Source organism: Gopherus flavomarginatus, chromosome 4 (genome assembly GCF_025201925.1).
Source record: "Gopherus flavomarginatus isolate rGopFla2 chromosome 4, rGopFla2.mat.asm, whole genome shotgun sequence".
Lineage (NCBI taxonomy): Eukaryota > Metazoa > Chordata > Testudines > Testudinidae > Gopherus > Gopherus flavomarginatus.
In genome coordinates this window covers 203,692,936-203,718,840 of record NC_066620.1, presented here as the reverse complement: position 1 = coordinate 203,718,840, position 25,905 = coordinate 203,692,936, and the positions used below count along the sequence as shown (strand labels likewise).

At 46.1% G+C, this 25,905-nt stretch overlaps 1 protein-coding gene across 12 annotated transcripts in view; it reads right to left on the bottom strand.

The window, feature by feature from the left end:
• Positions 1-25,905, bottom strand: part of SUPT3H (SPT3 homolog, SAGA and STAGA complex component) — a 524,342-nt gene that overhangs the window by 401,659 nt on the left and 96,778 nt on the right. The window lies entirely within an intron of this gene.

Here is a 25,905-nt window from a genome sequence, read left to right as displayed (position 1 = left end):
AGTTAAAATTCCAACAATTCAAGTGGACAAACTGAAAAAAGTATTTGAATTTTTAATTTTACTTCAATATATTTGACATACGCAATATAATCTTAGAACGACTATAATTGTTGATTTATGATCAAAGTTGTCACAAATTATAGCATGTAAAAAGCAATATAATTTTTAATATCCTAATTAAAATCAGTTGACATGATCAACAAAATAGAACGCAACTTAGTTAAGTTCAAAGCAGCTTGTGAAGAGTTATAAAGGGATCCCACAAAACTGGGTGACTGACCAACAAAATGGTAGATGAAATTCAATATTGATAAGTGGAAAGTAATGCACATTGGAAAAAACAATCCTAACAAATTATATGTACAAAATGATAGGGTCTAAATTAACTGTTACTCCACTCATGAAATATGGAGTCGTCATAGATAGTTCCCTGAGAACATCTGCTCAGTGTGCAGCAGCAGTAAAAAAATAGCTAACAATCTTAGGAACCATTAAAAAAAGGATAGATAATAAGACAGAAAATATCATAATGCCTCTATATAAATCAATAGTAAGCTCACACCTTGAATACGGCATGCAGTTCTGATCACCTCATGTCAAAAGATATATTAGAACTGAAAAAGGTGCAGAGAAGAGCAAACATTATTGGCGGATGGAACCCCCTTACGAGCTTCCATACAAGGAGAGGTTAAAAAACTGGGACTATTCAGCTTAGAAGAAAGACAACTAAGAGGGGGTATGATAAATGTCTATAAAGTCATGAATAGTATGGAGAAAGTGAATAGGGAAAAGACGGTTACTCACCTTTGTAACTGTTGTTCTTCGAGATGTGTTGCTCACATCCATTCCAGTTAGGTGTGCACGCGCTGCGTGCACGTTCGTCGGAGATTTTTTACCCTAGCAACACTCAGTGGGCTGGCAGGGCGCCCCCTGGAGTGGTGCCGCTATGGTGCCGGATATATACCCCTGCCGGCCCCTCCGCTCCTCAGTTCCTTCTTGCCGGCTACTCCGACAGTGAGGAAGGAGGGCGGGTGCGGAATGGATATGAGCAACACATCTCGAAAAAACAACAGTTACAAAGGTGAGTAACGGTCTTTTCTTCTTCGAGTGCTTGCTCATATCTATTCCAGTTAGGTGATTCCCAAGCCTTACCTAGGCGGTGGGGTCGGAGCGAGACGTTGCGGAATGTAAGATCGCTGAGCCAAAGGCGGCATCGTCTCTAGACTGCTCGACCAGTGCATAGTGGGATGCAAAAGTATGGACGGAAGACCAGGTAGCAGCACGACATATTTCCTGGATGGGAACATGGGCAAGGAAAGCGGCGGACGAGGCATGAGCCCAAGTAGAATGAGCAGCGAGATGGCCAATCGGGACACGGACCAAGTGGTAGCACGTCCGGATACAGGATGTCACCCATGATGATAGCCTCTGGGAAGAGATAGGCATGCCTTTCATACGCTCCGTGACCGCTATAAATAGCTGAGGCGAACGTCTGAACGGTTTGGTCCTCTGAATGTAAAAAGCAAGAGCCCGGCAGACATCGAGGGTACGTAGCTGTTGTTCCCGGCGTGATGCGTGCGGCTTCGGGAAGAAGACCGGTAGAAAAATGTCTTGATTAATGTGGAAGGCAGAGACCACCTTGGGGAGGAAAGCCGGATGCGGTCGCAGCTGTACCTTGTCCTTGTGGAAGATCGTATACGGGGGGGTCCACCATCAAAGCACAAAGCTCCGATACTCGTCTGGCCGAGGTGATAGCGACGAGGAAGGCTGTCTTCCAGGACAGGTACAGCAGCGAACAAGTGGCGAACGGTTCAAAGGGGGGGGGCCGTGAGCCTAGCTAAAACAAGGTTGAGATCCCAGGTAGGGGAAGGGAGCTTAACCGGAGGGTAGAGCCGCTCCAAACCCGTAAGGAACCTGGAAGTTACAGGGTGAGAGAAGATCGAACTGCCGAATTCCCCAGGATGGAAGGTGGAAATCGCGGCCAGATGCACCCTTATTGAAGAGAGCGCCAGGCCTTGCTCCTTGAGGTACCATACGTAGTTTAAGATAATGGGGACCGATACGTCTGCGGGAGTAAGTTTACGCTGGGCGCACCAATGGGAGAAGCGCTTCCACTTGGTGAGATATGTCGCGCGCGTGGAAGGCTTTCTGCTTCCCAGGAGGACCTGTTGCACTGGGGTGGAACAGCGCAATTCGGATTGGTTCAGCCAGACAGCAGCCATGCTGTCAGGTGGAGGAACTGCAGGTCCGGGTGGTGAAGTCAAAGTAGTCCTGTGTTATCAGGTCCGGGTAGAGTGGCAGAGGTATCGGGTTCGCCAAAGATGGGTCGAGCAGCATGGTGTACCAGTGCTGCCTCGGCCACGCCGGAGCAATCAGGATTAGCCTGGCCCTGTCCCTGTGGAGCTTGAGCAGGACTCTGTGAACAAGGGGAAAGGGCGGAAAGGCATAAAGTAGATGACCTTCCCAGGGAATTAGGAAGGCGTCCGAGAGGGAACCTGGGGAGCGACCCTGCAGGGAGCAGAACACCTGGCATTTCCTGGTCTCCCTGGAGGCAAAAAGGTTTATCTGGGGAAAGCCCCACTTCCGGAATACTGAAAGGAGGACGGATGGACCATTCGTGGGACAGGAAGGACCTGCTCAGGTGATCCGCGAGAGAGTTCCGGACTCCCGGGAGAAAGGAGGCTACCAGTTCTATCAAGTGGGCTATACAGAAGTCCCACAGTCACATTGCCTCTAGACAAAGGGGGGAAGACCGTGTTCCTCCTTGCTTGTTTATGTAATACATGGCCGTTGTGTTGTCTGTGAAAACTGCAACACAACAGCCCTGTAGGTGTTGCCGGAAGGTCTGGCACGCCAGTCGGACCGTTCTCAGCTCTCAGACATTGATGTGAAGCCCCAGTTCTTGATAGGACCAAAGGCCCTGGGTATGAAGGTGCCCTAAGTGTGCACCCCAGCCGAGAGAGGAAGCATCTGTTGTCAGAGACACCAAGGGCTGTGCCGGGTGGAACGGACGACCGGCACACACCAGGGCGGGCGTCATCCACCAGTTGAGGGAGCCCAGAACACTTGGTGGAACCGTAATTATCATGTCTAGGGCATCTCTGTGAGGACGATAGGCTGAGGCGAGCCAAGTCTGAAGAGGACGCATGCGCAGTCTTGCGTGCTTCGTAACGAAAGTGCACGCAGCCATGTGCCCGAGGAGGGTGAGACAGGTGCGGACAGAGGTTGTTGGGAAACTCTGTAGTCGCTGTATGAGGGAGACTATAGCCTGAAACCGCTGTGAGGGCAAGCTGGCTGTTGCAAGATTGGAGTCCAGCAAGGACCCTATGAATTCTATCCTCTGCGTAGGAAGCAGAATGGATTTGTCCAGATTGATAATCAGGCCTAGATGGGTGAAATAGGTCCTTGATGACGTTCACATGAGCGGTGACCTCAGCCTCGGAGGTCCCTTGAATGAGCCAGTCGTCAAGGTATGGGAAGACATGTACTCGACGACAGCGGAGGGAGGTGGCGACTACCGCCATACATTTCGTGAACACCCGAGGGGCCGAGGAGAGGCCAAAGGGAAGGACCGCAAATTGATAATGTTGACGATTCACCACAAAGCGTAGGTACCTTCTGTGCAGAGGGTAAATCGCGATGTGGAATATGCATCTCTCATGTCGAGAGCAGCGTATCAATCTCCGGGATCCAGGGAAGGGATGATGGCTCCCAGGGACACCATGCGGAACTTGAACTTTCTCATGAATTTGTTCAGTCCTCGCAGGTCCAGGATAGGCCGGAGGCCCCCTTTCGACTTGGGAAATATGAAATATCTGGAATAGAACCCCTTGCCCCTTAACTCCTCTGGAACCTCCTCTATAGCTCCCATGGCAAGGAGCCTCAACACTTCCTGCCGAAGGAGTTGCTCGTGAGAGGGGTCCCTGAAGAGGGACGAGGAGGGAGGGTGGGAAGGAGGGGTTGAAATAAACTGAAGACGGTAGCCATACTCCACCGTGCGGAGGACCCAACAGTCCGAAGTCAGCTGGGACCATGCAGGGAGGAATGCGGCAAGGTGGTTGGCGAACTGAAAAGGATCCTGGGAGGTAATTGGTACGGTGCTCTCGGGCACACCTTCAAAAGTTTGGCTTCGGTCCCTCTGGTGGCTTGGTAGGACCAGAGCTGTTACCTCCCTGAGGACCAGACTGTCGTCTGCGAGAGGTACGACCTCGCCTTCTGGTGAAGTCCTGCCTTGGTCGAGGTGGGGGGTAGGGGCGCTGAGGTTGCGACCGGAAAGATCGTCTCTGAGTCTGTGGCGTATGCATTCCCAGCGAACGCATAATTACGCGATTGTCCTTCAGACTCTGGAGGCGAGGGTCCGTCTTCTGGGAGAAGAGGCCCTGGCCATCAAAGAGTAGGTCCTATATGGTATACCGGAGTTCAGGTGGCAGGCCTGACGCCTGCAGCCATGATATACGCCACATGGCAATCCCAGAGGCGACGGTTCTAGCTGCCGAATCGGAGGCATCCAGCGAGGCCTGGAGGGAGGTCTGTGCAACTTTCTTCCCTTCCTCCAGGAGAGCTGTGAATTCCTGGTGGGAGTCCTGCGGGATGAGCTCTACAAAATTCCCTACTGCCTCCCAGGTGTTATAGCTGTACTGACTCAGGAGGGCTTGCTGGTTCGCCACCCTGAGTTAGAGGCCTCCCGCGGAATAGATCTTCCTACCTAGCAAATCCATGTGCCTGGCCTCCCTTGATTTAGGCACAGGGGCTTGCTGGCCATGGCGCTCCCATTCATTGATGGACTGTACCACCAATGAACAAGGAGGAGGGTGTACATACAGGTACTCATACCCCTTGGATGGTACCATATATTTGCGTTCAACCCCCTTGGCTGTGGGTGCTACGGATGCCGGGGATTGCCAGATGTTATCCGCTCGAGCCTGTATTGAGAGGATAAAGGGGAGGGCCACCCTGGTTGGAGCCTTCGCTGACAATATGCTTACAACCGGGTCGTCCACCTCAGGAACTTCCTCAACGGGTAACTTGATGTTGAGGGCGACGCGACGTAAAAGGTCCTGGTGCAACCTGAAGTCAATTGGGGGCGGTCCAGACGTAGCCGTCTCCGCCATTGCTTCATCCAGGGAAGAAGAGGATGAAACCCCGGGGACCAGCGGGTCTTGGAGCGACTCCTGGTCTTGGGGGATGTCCTGCGGATCTTGTGGGTGTGGTACGTGGGTTGCAGATTCCTCTGTACCCGCCGGGGGAGGTCTGCTCACAGTGGATTCTGGTGCCCGATGTTCAGAAAGGGCGGAGCGCGGTGGTATATGCGGATCACCTTGGTTCTGGTGGTAGGCCCAACGTGTCCAAAAAGGCCACTGATGAGGACCCTGGTGCTTATCCGAATCCCCGCACGATGCAGATTCTGCATGACAGGAGATCGATGGATGGCGGGACGGCCACGGTGGGGCGGAGACCATTTGATGTGGGTCTCTGCATCCACTCAAACCGTCTCTATGCGGTGCCGGAGAATGGTACTGAGAGTCGTGACGGTGCCGGGAGTGGGACCGGGACCTGTGACCAGCATGGTGCCAGGAGGTCGACCGGTGCCTGGAATCGCCGTGCCGAGATCGGCTGCAAGAAGCACGGTGCCGCAAGTGGTGTCGAGATCTGGAGCGGTGCCGGTAGTAACTGGACGGCGACCAGGACCTCGAGCGGTACCGCGAGTACGACCGGTACCTCGATGGGGAACGGTACTGGGACTGCGAGCGGCCGTGGGACCAGGATCGATGGCGGGACCAGGAGCGCCTGCAGGACCTGGACCAGGACCGGCAAAGCAGGTCTCACGGGGGCCAGCTTGCCTATAGACTGAGGGACCCGCACCAGCGGTGCCGGGGGTCGAGGCAGCTCAGGCTCCGTCAGGGCGATCAAGTCTCGTGCCGCGGAGAACGTCCTCGGAGTGGATGGCATGGTAAGCTCAACCACGGCGCGTGCCAGGGAGCTGGTAATCACCGGACTCGACGGCTCTTGCGAGGCCGGAATCAACGGTGCGGAGGATGTCGGTGCCGCGGCAGTTGACGGTGCCGGGCGGTCCGACTTGGCTAAGCGCTCGGACTGCGGTGTGGATATAGCCGCCGCAGGAGGCTTGTGCTTCTTGCTCCGTGGTGAGAGCGAACGGTGCCGGGTGGGAGCTTGGGCTGATGATGGCTGATGTCGAGGAGCCTTCACCGTTGGCGTGCGCTCCGGTGCCGAGGAGGTCCTTGTTCCCGGTGCTGTTGACGGTGCCGAGGACTGAGGAGTCAACACTGCCTCCATCAGTTGTTGCTTTAGGCGGATGTCCTGCTCTTTTTTAGTCCGGGGCTTGAACGCCTTACAGATGCGGCACTTGTCTGTAAGATGAGACTCACCCAAGCACCTAAGACTGGAGTCGTGCGGGTCTCCTGTGGGCATCGGCCTATGGCAGGCCGAGCATGGTTTGAAGCCAGGTGAGCTGGGCATGAGCCCCAGTACCAGGGAAGGGGAAGGGGCTAATCCCCGATCCCTCTAAACTATCTACAATAACTACTACAGAACTAATAACTAACACTAACTATACTTGAAGAAATTGAACTATATACACAATTAGAAGAGAAACGAGAAAATCACTAGGGAGGTGGAGGTCAGGCAAACTGCGCTCCACTGTTCCAAAGACCGACATGGGCGGTAACAATCTTAGGAACCATTAAAAAAAGGATAGATAATAAGACAGAAAATATCATAATGCCTCTATATAAATCAATAGTATGCTCACACCATGAATGCGGCATGCAGTTCTGATCACCTCATGTCAAAAGATATATTAGAACTGAAAAAGGTGCAGAGAAGAGCAAACATTATTGGCGGATGGAACCCCCTTACGAGCTTCCATACAAGGAGAGGTTAAAAAACTGGGACTATTCAGCTTAGAAAAAAGACAACTAAGAGGGGGTATGATAAATGTCTATAAAGTCATGAATAGTATGGAGAAAGTGAATAGGGAAGTGTTATTTATCCCTTCACATAACACACAAACCAGGGGTCTTCTGATGAAATTAATAGGCAGCAGGTTTAAAACAAACATAAGGAAGTACTTCATGCAATGTAGTCAACCTGTGAAATTGATTGCCATGGGATATTGTGAAGGCCAAAAGTATAACTGGATTAAAAAAAGAATTAGATAAGTTTATGAAGGATAGGTCCAACAATGGTCATTAGCCAACATGGTCAAGGACACAATCCCATGCTCTGGGTGTCCCTAAACCTCCAAATGCCAGAAGCTGGAACTAGACAACAAGGGATGGACAACTAAATTGTCCTGTTCTGTTCATTCCCTCTGAAGCCTCTGGCATTGGCCATCGTCAGATACAGGATATTGGATTAGATGGATCATTCATCTGATCAGGTATAGCCATTCTTATGTTCTTATACATTGAGCACAATTAGCAAGCATCGTCCTGCAGAAAGAAACAAAGGAAAATGCTATTGCATCCTTCAAATTTTGTTTGACCCTGAAAACACAGTTTAAACTATACAATACACCAAATGAATACTCAGTCTCATATCAGCATAGATATATTGCTAGAAAAAGTACAGTTTGAAATGTTTTATGGAAGAAGCATGCTTTAAAAGGAGAGCTAAAAGAAGAAATCGAGGTCATTTGACTCAAAAGGAGATGGAGGAAGCCTCAAGTACAAAGGGAGAATCAGAAAATGGCACAAAAATGAGAACCCAAGAACAGTGCAGAAGGGTTGACAAGGAACAAGACAAGAAGCAGGCAGCAGCAGTGGCTATTTAGGGGCTAATAGGTCTAAGACACACCAACTAAATCTCTTGTTTCTTTTAAAGTAAAAAAAAAATACTTCTGCTAAATACCGTCACTGCCAGTACAGTTTTGTGTTTTTGTTTTTTGGGGGGAGGCAGGGAGAGAGAGGTGAAAAGTAAGCGAACCATGGACTAGTGTGGCAGACAGTGCAGGCTGGAATGAGATGGCAACATCTAGTCAAGTGAATGTAGATGCAGCACAATGGACTGCAGGCCAGAAAGGGAAGAACTGGTAATTTCCAATCCCTAAAAAGAGCTCCTCTCTGCTCAAAAAATAAGGCAGGGCTGAGATCAGAGTTTGATCCCAGATAGCGTTCTAACTCTTCTTGGTGAGAAGTAAGATTTGCCTCCAAGAGCCTGAGCAGCTTCAGTACACAGCTCTACCTCTAGAAGTGTGCAAGAAATTTGAATTGGAGACAATGAGGTAGAAGAACTTGCTATCACCAGCCTTCAAATTTGAAGAACAGATGCAGCAAGTAAGCCTGTTGAGAAGAAAGGGCTCTACTGTCTGGCATGGGAGGGGAAGCTCTGGATGCTCTGCAGCCAGACAGGGTGCTATGCAGTGATTTACTGTACTGGTTGGTTGTGGGGGGCAGGCCTGAGCGGCTCTGTTGTCCAGCAGCAAAGAACTCTGCTGTCTGGTGGAGGAGCCTCTTGGCTGATGGGGAGGGAGAGCTCTGCCAACAGAAAGGTATTCTGGATAGTTCTGCTGACCAACAGAGACACATTATACCTAGCAAGCGGACAGCAGCCCAATGACGGAGCCTTTTTTCCACCAGAGAGGGTTAACCTCCCTCCCCATTTAGGGTGGGCATCAGCTGTCACTGTAAATAGGAAAATTTGTGAGCAGAGACTTAGGCTGATGAATATCCTTTCAAAGTGTTTTCCTTATGATAATATTTTCTTTAGAAAAAGTTCATTTTTACATAACTTATTCCAACACTTGAATGATCAATGATCTAACCCAATATAACAAATATTAAGTTTCTAGAGTATTTTAATTAGTTAGGTTTATTGGTGGCATTTATGGCCAACAAGCTAATGTCTGGCCTTATGGCGGGGGGGGGGGAGGGAGAGAGAGAGAGAGCAACCAAAGTTTAAATAAAGTGGGTATAAACAGACAATGAAATGAGAGGACGACTCCCCTAAGCATATCCATTTAAATCCGAGTTTCCTCTTTTTGATTATAGTATAACTAAAAACTTTATTTTCTAAGCTGGGCTTAAAAATGTACTTGTCACCTAACAGCCCAAAGACTCAACCTACCAGCCAAGCCCTCTGTTGCCACACTCCAAAGCAACACCCAACCAAGTACTCATTTCCACACCTTAACATGCTTGGATTGACCCTTGATCAATCAGCTGCAATATAATTCCATAAATTGGCAGTCAGATATTGTGAACAAAACTAACAAATAAAACAGAAGAAGATCAACAAATGTTTTGAGTTAACCTGCTGTTATGAAAAAGAATGAGATGTGACATATTTAAAATACAGAGTTCACTTCAAGATGAAGGGGACAGAAAGATGGGCTGAGAGGCAAATCCTTGTTTAAACAAAATCTTCAATAATTAAATACAACAACAAAAAATTATTAAGAACAAACTAAATGTGTTAAAGCAGAAAAGAGTCCTGTGGCACCTTATAGACTAACAGACGTACTGGAGCATGAGCTTTCGTGGGTGAATACCCACTTCGTCGGATGCATGGCATAAATGCGTTAAGCGTTGCTTAAGAATATTTCCATACATGAAAGCTGGCTTTTAAGCTCCATTTCATTCTCCTTCAAATAATTCTCACCAAAACCTGCAACATCTAAGTATGCCACAAATTCACAAAAGCTAATAAATGCATGATTATGACTGAAGCTTATCATATATATACCAATTTCTAAGTTCCACGGACTACCATAACAAAGTTAAGGTTACACTACCATATGTAATATGAACACTGATTTTAGACTTATACCATGAGATGTTTAAAAAAAAAATCCCATGTTCCTAATCCTTTTCCAGCCTGATATACCAATAGTAACAGCAGTTTTAGTATGTCTCGGTGAAAGGAAAAACAATACAATCCTTGATCAAAAGCACACTAGTTTTTCAAGCCTAAATGACACCCCAGAAATGTTTACATGCCAATATCCAGAATTGTGTTCCAGCTTGAAGCTATTTTATAGCACAGCAACCTTTCAGATCTTGGAACAAACCATATGGTTTGGGCATTGGTGTCACAGACCTCAAACCCTATTCAGGGTTTCCCCTAACAGAGCCTGAAACCTTTGATACTTAGATTTACACAAAAAGATTGCTAACTTCCTTGGTTAGCCTTGAATTTACAAGGAGATTTCCTTGGTGAAGGGAGTCCAGATTAAAAAAACTCCTCTGCTGATTTTAACTATATGAGCAGAGAATTAGACAATAACATATAAAAAGGTGCACCAAGAGTCAAATCCCTTGAAACACAGTGAAGTGTTCTACATACAGTATTATACAGCAGATTTAGCATTTATTTTGCACAATATATAACACACTAAGGCTAAGATTAGTAATAGGAGCAGAAAATGTATATTAAAAAGGAAAGTAAATTAGGGCTAACAAAACTAGTTTATTTACTTTTCAAAAATCAATATGTAAACCCATGGATGGTTTCTGTCCAGTGTGGGTTTCTACCCACTGGAACATGAGTATGAAAGCTTGGGAGAAGGAGCTTTTGTCTCAGCTACATTTTCTCTTTTTAAAACTAGCCTCCCCTGCCCTTTTTTCTGGCAAATTCCTATCCATTCAGGTAACACCAGTGTTTAAACAAGATATGTTCTCATGTAATGGAACTGGAGGCATTTTTCAGTACTGTTGGAAATTAAGCACACACAACTTCCCTTCTCTTTAACTATACCATGAGACAATTCACACAAGAAAATTAATAACCCACCTTACCATCACTTGTATTAAAAATGGCAGGTATGCAATATTCCTTTGGATCATTGCAGCATACTTTTTTTCTACTTTAGAAGAAAAAAATACAACTAACATTATAGAAGATAAAAAACAAAACAGTCATATGATCACTAGTTAATTGTGCAGTGAGTTTTTGAAAGCTAGAATTATCTCAGGCTTTGGTGTCTTTGCTCCTATTCTAAGTATGGGAGTTGGCAGAAATCCTTAACATGGCCCATTCTAATTTTATTATAATTTCAATAATATCGTGCACCTACTCTAGGCAGCATGAAAATATAGTCCACTTCTCAAGAACACCCAGAAGCTAAATACACTGTTTAAATTTGTCTGCACACCACTTGAGTACCAGCAACTGATCTCATAAGACACAGCAAAATGCTACTAACATAGTGTAAACTGGATACACAAATGCACTAATAGACGTTTAAGTGTTAAATATTGCGTGTAATAATTTTTATATCAAAATCTCAAAAGGTTTTATGAACACATATGACGAACTCCCTAAGCCAATCTATAAAGAAGGTTCAAAAAAGTTTCCATTTTGAATTAATGGTACTTAATGTAACAATTTATGTCAAACTTTTCAAAACTGGGTGCCTATACACCTAAATCTACACTTACGTAACTAAACAGTAAACAGATTTGATTTTCAGAGATGCTGAACATCCACAGCTTCCAGTGAAGTCAATTTTTATTTAGGAGGTTCAGTAAGAACATGGGCACCAAAGGCGTCACACCCAAAAGTTTGGAAAATTCCGTCTTAATCACTTCAGTGTCTAACACTAGTCACATCTTTCAATTTTTTCTTAGTATACTTAGAGTACTTAACAATACTATTAGGTACCTCTGATTCAAAGGAACTATAGGCCAAATAAATAACCCCTTCTCACAACTGAGCAAAAATAAATAAATAATCTCACTTGTGCTTTGGGCTTGTGGAGAGGGCTTCTCAACATCAATTTAAGAAGTTCTAAGAGCTCTATTAAATATTCCCAAATAATTCATAGATTTCAAGACCAGAAACAACAATTGAGATCATCGAGTCTGACCTCCTATATAAGATATCCTATCCAACTTCCCCAAAATAATTCCTAGAGCATGTATTTTAGAAAAACATCCAATGATATTGGGATAGAGATGAGGACTAGATACAGGATGCTCAACCCACACAGGAATAAGGCTAAATGAGTAGGTTATGGGAAGGAAATGTAATAAAATTAAGGGCTTGTCTTCACACACAATGCTACAGCTGCTTTGCTGTAGCGCTTTAGTGAAGATGCTCCTAGGCCAACCGGAGAGTTTCTCCCATCAGTGTAGTTATTCTCCCCGAGAAGCGGTAGCTATGTCAGTGGCCAAAGCTCTCCCGCTGACATAACGCTCTCTACCTGGGTGGTTTAGGTCAGTATAAAGTCATCACTCTGGGTTGGGGATTTTTCATACCCCTGGAGCGACACAGTTATGCCAATTTAGGTCTGTAGCGCAGAAGAGAGGGAATTTGTGGTTTGATGGAAGATGGAGTGAAGCATGGAAACATGGAGCCCCCACTTGTAATTTGCATAGAATAATCTGCTGAGCACGTTCACTATGGAGTTGCTGGTGCCTGGAAGATGCATGGTATGCAGCATGACCCTGCCGACCTGGTGCCGCCTTCCTTGTTAATAAACACAACTGCCGTCATGTTGGCTGATAGCAGTTGAATGTACCATGATATTATGAGGGGGAGGAACGCCCAACAGGCAAGGCGGGCAGCTTATAGTTTGAGGATGTTGACGTGCATCCTTGCCTCTTTGTGTCCAGAGGCCTTGGGCCATGTGACCATCCAGATGGGTGTTCCATCCAGTGAGGGAGGCGTCCATGGTGACAGTGGTGTGGAGAATGGGAAGGGTCAATGGGGTACCGATCATGGCTTTTGACAGATTGGTCCACCATGGGAAGGAAACCAGGACAAAGTTGGGGAGCAAGACCAGCTTGTCCAACCAGTCACTCTGAGATTTGTAGATCAACCAGAGCCATAGCTCACGGCAGTGCATATGAAGCTGGGCATGGGATGTTATGGAGGTGCAGGCCGCTATGTGTCCAAGGAGAAAAAGGCATTGGTGGATAAGCATGCATGGAGTGTGACATAGCTGTGTGATGAGAGAAGTGGGGGCAGTAAAGTCATCCATTGGGAGGAAAGCTTGGCTCACAATAGAGTTCAGGCACACCCCAATAAACGCGATCTCTTGGGTGGGGATAAGGACTGATTTTTCCCGATTGATACAGATACCCAGACTGACGAGGAGATTGCAAAGGGTCTGGATAGCAGAAAGGAGGCTGTTGTGCAATGTCACAACAAGGAGGAGCCAATCATCCAGGCAGAGAAACAAAGAGTGGCTGAAACATCGCATGTGTGTTGCGACAATGGAAAAAAACTTTTGTGAATGGGCGGGGAGCAGTGGCGATATCGAAGGGGAAAACCTGGAACTGATAATGGGCGTGTCCTGTGGTAAAATGGAGAAATTTCCGATGAGCTGGGGTGATGATGATGTAGAAATAGGTATCTTTCATATCGAGAGCTGTGAACCAGGAGCCCTTGGGGAGCGATGGACTAGTGAAAGGAAGCATGAAGGTCCAGAATCAGAATTTCCATATGAAATTCTTGAGGTTCAGAATGGGGAGCTTTTTTGGAATAAGAAAATAAGGGGAATAGAACCCTCAGCCCTGGTAACAGCTGAGGATGTGCTCTCTGGCACCTGCCAGAGGAAGGCATTTGCTACCTCCCAGAGGAGAACGCAATGGGAGGGATTTCCAAGTCCACCATGGGTGGGCGACGTGGGGAACAAGGAACTCTTATCAAGTACACCAGTGAATGATGTCCAGCACCCAGCCATCAGTGCTGATCTTGCCCCAGTTGTGGGCAAACAGGGCAAGACAGACCCCAAAGACAACCTGGGGCACCCTGGGTAGGGGTGGGAAGAGGTTCGTGAGTCTCAATGAAAAAGTCAAAGCAGCTGTTTGAATTGATATTGCAGGAGATTCAAGGGAGCGGAGGTGCTGGCGGCAGAAAAATGGGGTTGTTGGATGTATGGACGTTGGTGAGACAGCTCCTGTGGTCACTGAACAAAGGTACATGGCGCAGAGGCAGGGGTGAAAGGATGACCTTTGCTGCCTGCAGGTTGGGGCCGGGGTGTAGATACCAAGCAACTGCAGAGTGGTGCAGGAATCCTTGAAGCAATGTAGGGATTAATCTGTCTTGTCGCTGAAGATTTTTTGATTGTCAAATTTGATTGATCTGGAAAGAAGGGTAAACAGTGAGGTAGTAAAATTTGCAGATGATACAAAACTACTCAAGATAGCTAAGTCCAAAGCAGACTGTGAAGAGTTAGAAAGCGATCTCACCTGTTCTGTTCATTCCCTTTGAAGCACTTGGCTTTGGCCACTGTCAGAAGACAGGATACTGGGCTAGACAGACCTTTGGTCTGACCCAGTATGGCCATTCTTATGTAATGGAAGGTCTTCGAGAGTGGTCTGGGTCTCTTTAGGAAATCAGAAGGATTGGAGCCTGGAGCCTTGGTGGAGTACTACATCGGATGCCAGAGGGTGGGATGCAGCATCAGCAGAATCGACCACTGTCTGGAGCGTCACCTTGGTTACCAGTGTGCCCTTATCCAGCAACACCTAGAAATCCTGCTGGATTTGTCTGCAGGAGAAAGGTCTGAAAGTCTGTGAGCTTCAAATGTCAGGAAATCGAACTTTGCCAAAAGGGCCTGGTAATTAGCGATACAGAATGGAAGTCCAACAGATGAATAAACCTTTCACCCTAAAAGGGTCTAGCTTCTTTGCTGCCTTGACTGGGGAGTTGGGGGTGGACTAAAAGTGCTGCTGTCGAACATGTTCAGTTGCCATATGAACCATCAGGGAGTCGAGGGGAGTAAACAGGAAGTCCATACCTCGAGATGGGATGAAGTATCATCACTCTGGACACTAGTAAGTAGGGACACAGGAGGCCAGCATGTACCAGATCGACTGTGTCAGTTGTAGGAAGGCGATGTGGATAGGCAAGGCAGTCCATGAAGGCCTGGGTGGTTGAAGAATATCCAGGAGTTGGTTTTGCGGGTCCTGGACGACTTCTCCATGAGGTCAAGCGCCTCCGCCAAGCACCAAAACAAGTCATAGTACTGTCTGGGTCATCTTTAGAGAAGAGGGAACGCAGAATTAATACCTCATATAGGGATGCCAAGGCTCTGGTGTGACCAGCGGTACTTGCAGTGTTGGCCACACAATGACATCTTCCGGTTCATTATACCCAGAGAGGGGCACAGTGCAGGCAGAGGACGGCCAGTAAGATGGCAGGAGCGGCATCCCACGGTCCCAGTAGGGATCCCAAGGAGTCCAGGAGAGCAAGCATATGGGTTACCAGGCATCCGCGGGCCTCTGTGGTAATGGAACCACGGCTCGGTGAAAGGGTCACAACCGGGTGGATAGGATGGTTGTTGCCTGGGATCCAGACCGCAAGAGCATGCAGATGGGGAGGAGGTGTCCAGTTCGGAAAACTAGACAGACTGCAGGGACAGGCTTGATAACAGTGGAGCCATTGGTGCAAGGTAGATGGAAGAAGTGCACTCCTCCAGGAGGAACAGAAGAGTTTTATCAACCAGAGAGAGAAGCAACGAGGTGTCTGGGGGGCTAGAGCACAGCAGGGAACCGGCATACAGGAGCATGAGCTCAGGAATGGGTGTCAGCAGTATCACGTGACCTGGCATGCAGGGAACAAGAAGTGTCAATGGTGCTGTTGGTGAATATGGTGATGGACTGGGAACTGTAGCAGGAGATGGCATCTGCAGCTCATCTGGTGTTTTACTATAAGATCCACCCGAGGCTTCTAGGGAGCTGGAGCAGAAGGGCTGATGTGCAACTTCACACCCGACCTGGCTTGGGGAGGCAATGCTGCATTTAGGGGTAGTCCCAATCGGGGAGCTGCTCTTATGCCCATGTCCGTGCTTCTTATACTCATGGGTGAAGCTTTGGCGGATGCAGCGGTACTGAGGGTCCTGGTACTCAGGAGAAAGATGGAGGGGTACTCATCAGCAGTAATGGGCACCATTCGAGGATCCGCCAGTCACAGATCTGAGTGTGCATGTGGGTACACAGTCTCCTCCATAAGAAACTTGGATGCAGCTAAGTTCTCTAGTTTACTAAGTTTGAGGCAGAAATGAGTGGCAGATGGAGCAGCAAGCGATGAGATGGGCTTCACCGAGACAGTAGAGACACTGTTGGTGCTCATCGCTTACAGAAAAGGAGAGCAGGCATGAAGCACAGCTTTTGAAGCCAGTTTTTCAAGGAAAGGATCCCTGGAAAGGTGGTGGGGATCCCCCCCACCAGGGGAAGAAGTCCAACGGGGTAGCCTAACTAAGAACTTTACAAAGATTACTATAAACTACTGTAAATACTCAAACAACTATATATACACTAAGTAGAAACAGACAGAGTTCTCTCAGAAGAACTACAAGCACCCAGGAACAGGGGTACTGACTGGCCATGCAGCGTAAGAGGGAACTGGAGTAGCATTGACCCACATGGCTTCGTATCACCTCAGAGACAGATGACGCACATGTGGGCCAACAAACACTACTACAAAATAGTTCTGGCTCCGGTGCATGGCACGCATGTGCACCCACTTCTGGAATCCATGTAGGGACCATCATTCGAAGAACCACCAATTTTATTACACTTATACTTATACACACACTCTATGAGTGGCTGCAGAGTGCTCTAAATAGCAGCTTTGCAGACTGGCTGTTGCTGCAGCTATGGTACAATGGCTTTTTATGGAACTGGGCACTGCCCAATTCCATAAAAACCTAGAAATAGTGGTTTAGTAGACATAAAGCCCTTCTTATTAAGATGGAAATAGCCAAACAGAGAAGGCGTCTTGCAAAACTCTGTCCTAAACTCCAGAAAGTGAAAATTCCTCTCCAGGGAATTTTTAAGATTTGGGCAAAAGGATATAGAAATACTTTATGATTTAAAAAAAAATAATCTAAAGAAGAAAACTCAGGGCAGATTTGAGAACACCAACGACTTTAAATAAAACTTAAAATAAGGTGCTGATCCACATCTTTTAAATAGCTAGTAAAATGTTAACTTTAACCATTAAAAAGTAGAAGGAAAAGAAACCCAAGATTTCAAAGTAGATTTTCAGAAGGCCTTAAGGTCAATATTGAGTTTTTATGGGACCACCAAGCTCTGCCTGTGTGTGGGGTGGGAGGTGGGGAGAAGAGAAGAGAATCTGTGAAACTAAATGGCCTTAAGACACCTTGTAAATTCTTATTTACAATTTCCAGCTTCTAAAAAGTTGAGATTGTTGATACAGACAGGGAAAAATGCTGGCTTCTGCAATGGAGCGGTATGGAGCTATGATCAAAAGATCTTGAGGATAAATATAAATATTATATACCACCTTCCTTAAATTAGCAACCACTACCACCATAAACTCTGAAAGTCTTGGAGCCATAGTCAACCAAAAAAGTTCCAGCTTCGAACTGTAAATTGAGAGAACCAATAATAAAATATGTCAGTTAAGAGTATCTGATTGGGGGCAGCAGCATGCAAAGATATCCTCGCTTTAAAGGGAAAACTCCACACATTTCACTCAGCCTAGCAGGTTGAAAATGACAGAGGTAAAAAGTATTTCTCACCACGTACAAAATGGTTTGATGATTTTAAAAGGATATTTTAAGTTATAACTGCTATTTTTAGATTAATACCAGTGTTGGTCATTTTACTCAAAGGAAAAAAAAAAGATAACAGGAAAGAAGTGGAATGCAAGATTTTCATTGAAAGAAAAGGTAACGTAGTGCCAATATTTAAGAAGGGCAAATGGGACAACCCAGATAATTATAGGTCTATCACTCTTCTGGAACAGCTGATATGGGAGTCTGTTAATAAAGTATTAAAGGAGGGAATTACAATTAATACCAATCAACATGGATTAATAGAAAATAGATCCTACAAAACTAACTAGGTAACTTTTTTTTTTTAAAGTGAGAGTACAAGTTTGTTGGATAAAGATAATAGTGTTGATACTTAAAACTCCTTGGTATTTGACTTGGCATTGAATAACATTTTGACTAAACACCAGAAAGATTAATATGCCACACATTAAATGGATTAAAAGCTGGCACTGACAGGTCTCAAAATAAAATTGTAAACAGAGAATCATCATCAAATGGGTGTTTCTAGTGGGGTCCTTGGGGATCAGTTCTTGGCTCTACACTATTTCAGTAATGGCCTGGAAGAAAACATAAAAATAATCATTGCTATAGTTTGCAGATGAACGAAAAACTGGGGGAGTATAAACAACAAAGAGCACGAGTCACTGAATGAGAGCAATCTATTATTTGGTAAACTGGGCGCGAACAAACTATGCATTATATATGTCTAAATATAAATGTATATACAAATATATCTATAAAGGCTCCTACTCAAGATTCCCATTTATGCATCAAGCACCCCACCAGCTCTTTTGGCCACAGCGTCACATCAGGAGGCCACGTTCAGCTGATTACCCACACTCCCATCCCATCCACAACCTTTTTCAGAGTCACTGCTTTCCAGGATAGACTACTCATCCTGTAAGTATAGCCTACATTCTTTGTCCCTAGAAGTATATATTTATATTTACCCATATTAAAACACACATTGGTTGCACTCAGTTTACCAAGCGATCCAAATTGCTCTGAGTTAGCGACCTGTCATCTCCATTATTTATCACTCTCCAAGTTTTTCTGTTGTCTTCAAACTTTATTAGTGATGATTTATGTTTTCTTCCAGGTCACTGATAAAAAAAAAAATGTTAAATAGAGTAGGGCCAATAGCCAACCCTTGCGAGATTCCACTGGGAAAACACCCTCTAGATGATGATTCCCCATTTACAATTACATTTTGAGACCTATCAGTTAGCTCACCCATAAGCTATTTAATGTACACTGTTACTTGATATCTTTCTAAGTTTTTTTTAATCAAAATATCCTATAGTACAAGTCAAATACCTTACAGAAGTGTAAGTATACACACCTCTACCCCGTGTCAGAGAAGAATGTTAAGGGTGTCGGGCCAGGCTGGGGCCGAGGGGTTCGATAAGGGGCAGAGGGTCTCAGGGGCAGTTAGGGCCCCCCGCCTCCAGGGTCTGGGCGGCAGGAGCTGTAGGAGGGCACTTTTTAGGGCCCCGCAGTTCCAGAGTTGCCCAGGAGATTAGCGGGGGACCGGCAGCAGCCCGCTCTGCTTCCCTCGCCCCAGCCAAGTCGCACGGTGGAGGGGGCTTGGGGGAAGGGATTCCCTCCAAACTTATCAGCAGCGACTGAGGCAAAGCAGCCCAGCCCCAGCCCACTCCACTCCACCAGCTCCCAGCCACAGCGCTCCGCTTCCTGCCGCAGGTGAGTACGGGCGGGGGGGGAGGAGGGAGGTCGTTTCCCCAACCTCCCTGCACACACCTGTGGCAGGAAGCGGAGCAGCCCAGCCCCAGCCAGCTCCACTCCGCCAGCTCCCAGCCATGGCACTTGCTGCCCGCACGTGAGCGCAGGACCTTCCCCCAGCCACCCCCCAGCGACACAGATGGGGCCGGGGCAAGGAAAGCAGAGTAGGCTGGGGCCACGTCGCTCTGCTTCCTGCCACAGGTGAGGGCGGGGGGGTATCCTTTCCTCCCTGCACTCACCGATGGTGGAAATCGGAGCGCCGCAGCTGGGAGCTGGTAGAGTGGAGCAGATTGGGGCCGGGCGGTGAGATTTTTGTCGTCTCCCAAGGACCACGTTATATCGGGGTAGAGGTGTATTATGTCAACGCTATTACCTTTATCAACGAAATGTTTCTCATTAAATGTAGTCTCATTAAAAAAAAAAGCTATCGAATTATTTTGACAGGATCTATTTTCCATAAACAATGTTGATTTGCATTAATTACATTACTCTCCTTTAATTCTTTATTAATCAAGTCCCATATCAGCTGCTCCATTATCTTGCCCAGGATCAAAGTCAGGCTGAAAAGCCTACAATTACCCAGGTCATCCCATTTACTCTTTTTAAAAATTGACACACTAGCTTTCTTCTAGTCTTCCAGAATTTCCATAGAGACTTATTGAAAATCAACATTTACAATGCAGCAAGTTCTTCAGACAGTACTTTTAAAACTCTTGGATGCAAGCTATCTGGACATAATTATTTTAAAATGTCTAACTTTAGTAGCTTCTACTTAAACATTCTCCTGAGATACTAGTGGAATAGAAACAGCGTTATCAACACAATATGATGAGACTATATCATCTGTTTTCCCCCAAATACAGAACAGAAATATTTATTGAACACTTCGCCCTTTTCAGCAATTATTGATAATTTCACCATTTCCAGCTAGTAATGAACCAATAATATTGTCAGGATTAATTTTGTTCCTAATATATTAAAAATCTCCTTCTTATTATCCTTAAGTACAGTGCACTTGCCAAACAGCCAGGTATGGCCCAGCCCCCGCCCCCTATCCGACCCACCTCCTGCTTCTTGCCCCCTGACGGCCTCCCGGGACACCTGCCCCATCCACCCCTACATGCCCCTTTACCACACTGCCTGGAGCACTGGTGGCTGGCGGCGCTACAGCCGCGCCGCCCAGAGCACCAGCACAGGCAGCTGTGCTTCCCAGATAGAGCCAGCCACACCACCGTGCAGCACAGAGCACTGGGTCAGGCCGGGCTCTGCAGCTGCGCTGCAAGGCAAGAGCGCGCAGCCCCACTCCCCAGAGCATTGCACCAGCAGCGCAGTGAGCTAAGGCTGTGGGGGAGGGACTGAGGCTTGCCTCCTGGGCCAGGAGGGTCCTGCAGGCCGGATGTGGTCTGCAGGCTGTAGTTTGCCCACCTCTGGTATAGATGGATGGTTTTCTCCCAAGCCACCTAGAACAACCTGCCCTCTCCTCCACTTATGGACCTCAAGCAAGTCCATACTTCCAGTGCCACCAGCTTGAAATAATATTAACTCAGTCACTAGTACTGTTCTGCTGTCGTAGGACTGTCATGCCACACATTCAAACTTCACAGTCCCCCTTTTTTAAAATATAAAACAATTGCTATTGTCCTAATGGGAGAAACCCTGGAACGAAGTAGCTTCAAACCAGAGAAATGCAGAGATTGAGAAGAATGAATGCCAAGGAGATAAATATTGCAACTTTTCAGTTGCTGACACACAGAAAGTTAGAAGGGGGAAACTTTTCATTTTTCTTCCTTAGACAGAAAAATGATGTACTTTACTGTTACACTGCCTCACAGTGCCATCTGCTCTAGTGCAGACAAGGCACCCACCTAGGTCATCAGTGGCAATCAGCACCAGCGTCCAGAGCCTCCAAAATAGAAGGAAGAGAACAAGGGATGACCAGGTGATGGAGATACTTTGATGGAGCTAATGGAGCAGACTTTGGCAGGAAGTCGGATTGCCTCTTTGCTCTGTAGAAGCAGATGCAGTTGCAGGGCCAGCAAAACCACATTGCATCTGAGAGAACACTAGAGAGTGAGGAAAGGATGGTTCTGGATTACGTCACTCAAGACCATCTCATAAAGAGGCAGGACCACCGGAAGCAGCAGAAAAAGTACTAGCAGAAGGACCTGTTTGTGTGCATGTTAGGACTGAGAGACACCAGGTCCCAAAATAGCTTGACTGGCCCTGCCCAGAGCACAGTTGCAGTACAGGTCTAGCCTCCCACTATGGCTGCCCCTCCACAATACCATGTCCTGCAGGTTGAGGACACCTAGGTGAAGGGTTAGCTAGTCCATGGATAGAACTCATGGCCAGCAGTACCCTATGCACTCCACCCCACATACACGCCTAGAAGAGGGACAACAAGTACTCTGATCATGTGCACTTCCATTATATGTGACATAACACTGCACCTCTTGTGCATTTAACTATCCTGAGGCAGCTACACCTCCAGTTTCATTCATTGTCATTAAAATAATTTGCAGTTCAATCTCCTAGTGTGAGAGTTCCTTAGGAACTTCAAAACTTAAATATTTTAATACTATAAGACTGACAATACACACATCATTATTTCACATAGGTTCACTGACACAAAGCATAACTGTATTACTCAGATCTCATTTTCCCCTTTAAGCCACGGATGTAGGAACACCGGCATCCCTTACTTCCCTAGCTCTCCTGGTCCCAGACAGTGTATATTCTGGCTGTCTACACTGGGTCTGTAAAGCAGCACAATCACCACCCCAATCCTGCCTAAAGTATTCCCCATTATCATCATACGTTTACAGTGCACACGATGCCTCAGCAAAATGAATGGCATTATACATGCTGCAGAGCAAACAATTTTGTAGGCAGCAGCATCTGGCCTTCAGTCAGCCACACACACGTTCCACCACTATCCTGTATTTTTTCAGTGTGTAATTAAACCTTCTGCCAGCAACTCTCACATCAGAGTAGGGCTTTATGAGATAGGAGAGGAGAGGATATTCTGGGTCTGCCAAAATAACAGTGGGAACAGATATCCTACTGATATCCATATTGCTGGGTGGGAATAAAATCTGAGTTTATCCAAATTCAAAAAGACCTGATCTCCAGAATAACCCAGAATCATGCACTTTGCCCATGCAACCCACAAAAGCACCCGTGAACCTCCCTTTGTGGTCAGCCAAGGCCTACAGAACGAGAGGGTAGCATTGTGAACCTATGGATTCTCAACCAGAATCATTGGCAGACAATCATTAACGTACTAATACTTATAAAACAAGTGCACCGCTATTTAATTTATCACCACCTACATCCAAAGGCACTTAGTCCCATTTTCCCACAGTATTCTTATCTTTATGCCTAGCCACAGTTTCCGGAGAAGGCAGGCCCCAGCCTGTGCCTAACTCTCCCCATATTCAGTGTTTTATTTCCCAGCAGGTATTTGTCTCTTCTCCTGTCCCTTTCTGGAGTTGTGTTTTGTTGCTACTATTATTTTGTTTTCCGTATGCACTTCTAGGTATTGCTTCAGCCCCACAATCTTCCAGAGTGCTGCCTCATCCTTCTCTCTCTCTTGGAATGACCTGGGTGTGGCTTATGTAGTCCCAGATCCCTCCCACCCCCAGCAGCCCTTGAGAGAACTACTTAATAGGATTCAGCGGCTTGTTTTCGGGGTTTGTGGTTTTTTCCTCTCCCTGCCCCCACGTGACAGTAAATTTCGTCACAAATATCCTTTCCAGTTTACAAAATCATTTACACTTTGGGGAGGGGGCAGATAATGCATATGTGTTCAGATGATGGTCCTAGCATGGTAGAGGAACCATTTGCTCAAAAGCCACTATTTCAGTGAAAATTCCAATCGTAACACATGTACATATACACCCAAGTGAACCAAAGCTATAATTGCTTTGCAAACCTCTATCACCACACCACCAAAATTTGACTTCCCAAACTGATTAGGCACTGACCTTTAATTGCCTGGAATTGCCAGCTTCCAGAGAGCAATAACAACCCACTTCTGGATTGGTATGGGCTGTCTCATCTGCATATCAGGGCACTAAAATACCAGGGCAAGTTCCTCCCACAGCTCCAAAAAGGTAGTCTTCCTCATGTAAAATTCTGGGCCCACTGTTGGTCATCCCAGGTCATCATGTCAATGTAGTCCCATCACTCAATGGTTGTGGTCCTGCTCCAGAACTGCCAATTAGCAAAGGACAATATATATAGCTATATATATCTAATCTCATTAACAAAGCACATCATTGCTGTCTGAGGGTGAAAAACTACTTCCAAAAGACACTCCATAACATCTCATGCCCTGCACCTTCCTTCTGCTCCCAAAATAAGAATTCTATTAATGCTAATATTTGGTGCAGGACATTGCTCTGAGTCAGAGAAATGCCTTCACACTGAATGCAGGTTGTGAACACAAAACCAGAAGTGGCGTACTATAATGAATTGCTGGGCAAACACCACTTCTGACAATGTACCCAGAGAAGATGGAAAACATTTCCCGCAATACCCCATAAAAGATTTCAAAGAGTAACTCACGCTATTGCATCTCTAAGAACCAAAGGTTATGTACCCAGAAGGCCCAGAGCCTCACTTGGTTCAATACAGTGCCAGTATGGATACGTTAACTTGAGAACGGCTCAAGTTACCCTTTGCAGTGTAGATTCTCTCACTTGCGCTAGCCTAGCTTAAACACAGAAATTAACGTATAACAGCTAGTTAATTCTGCAGTAAAGATGTACCTTTAATGTTAGTTACATCCACACTGAGAAAAATATTTACTCATATGAACAAAAAGGAAAAAGAGTTATTGGACACCAACCAGCAAGCAGAAATCAGTACGTTTTGTTCTGGAGGAAATGTTCATGCCAGAACTAACCCAACATATTAATGAATGCAATGATGATCAAAACTGCAAGTTTTGTGGAAAGATAGGAGACGTTAGCATGGACTTCACAGTGAAGTTTTCTAAATACTTAACTTTTTTTTTTTTTTTTTGCATTCCACAGTAGGGCCCTGGCTTAGAACATGTGATGATCATCACTTAAATAAAATGGATCCAGAAAATGTAAACATAGCTCCTTTTACTGTAACCAAAATTTGATTCCAATGATTCAGGGGCTATATCTTTGCGCACCCATCAGAATAATTTATTTTGCCTTTGGAGTCCAGGTAGCACCCTTATAGTATAGGCCTCTAATACAGTTTTTGCTGCTGAGACAGTTTAAAACAATGGAACACAAAAAATCACTGCTCGTTAGTATCCAGAGAAAAAGCTGTTATTGTCTTCCGGCTTTTTCCTAACATAGCTTATCACTAAATGGTACAGGAAAGTTTACATGTAAAGGCTCAGTTAGGCACAGTTTCTATAAAATAGCACAAATATGTGCATGCATGCAGCTAGTTTTCAGGATAATCAATATGCTCAGAGTCCAGAAGGTTAGGTTAGCTCTTGACTAGCTTGAGAAAGTAGACATTTCATTAAAGTATCCACGGTGGGGCTTCTCTGCTCACAGATGCCATAATGTGCAGGAGACCGCTCCTTGAGAGAAATCAGATCATTTGAGGAGGATGGCACTTGGTGTGCAGTGAAATCTGGGGAACCTCCTTAGCTGGATACATTGTGAATGTAAATCCCAATGCAGCTATAGTACAGAATCAGAGCAGGTTTTAAACTTGATGGTCCCTGGAACCGGACACATCATCCTGCAAACTATGAATACACCATGGGATGGAGGAGAAGAAAGGCATCTGTTGTGGAATGGATAACTGCTAAAGGGCACTTAAAGATGCACCATAAGAGAGGGCGGCTGAAAAGGCGATATCAGAGGAAGTAATCTAGGTCTCATTGAGAGCCATGAGATGAAATGGTGATAGATATAAATGATTTTTTTCCCTTAAGATGGACTGGAAAGGGAGCAGAAAAGAAGGAAAGATGTGGGGGAGTGGAGAACAAGTGTGAGGACAGAGAGACAGATGACTGAGGGGGTGCAATTGCCATTCCTGGCTCTCCCCACAGTTCTCTTCACTATCTTCTTTATTTTCCGCTCCTTCCGTCCTCTCCTCTTTCTATCGATATCTTCACCCTTTCCATATCCTCGACTGCTCTTGCCAGTTCTGTCTTTCACTTCTACAGTCCAATAGCCTCTTCCACCCCCTAGCCCCATGTACACAAGTCCACATACTGCCTCTCGCCACCTCCTCTTCTTTAGTGATACCTGCTTCTAACTCTGGCCTTCCCTCCACTGCCACCCTCCTCTCAGCATAGCAGAAGGCATGTGTCAGAGGCAATGATGGGGCATGGCTGGAGCATGTTGAATTCTGGCTAGCTCCAACTGACGAATATTCCCTTTGGAACCATCGTATGCTGGTATTAATTACAGTATATTGGAGAGTGCTCTAACCTACACTGGCACTGGGCTGGGCCCCAGCCAGGCAAAAGAATCAGAGAGCAATAACCTAGTCTCTTATGGACCTCCCCCCCTCCGCTACCTATGTGGATCTTTGCCAAGTACAAGAATCTGGCCCATTTCTTTTCTTTCAGCTTTTAAAAACGCTTTCTATAAGTTACAAACCTATCATGCAATTACCAAAACATTTTAGAATCTATTTTATTTTTCATTATCTACTTTTTTTGCATTATATGT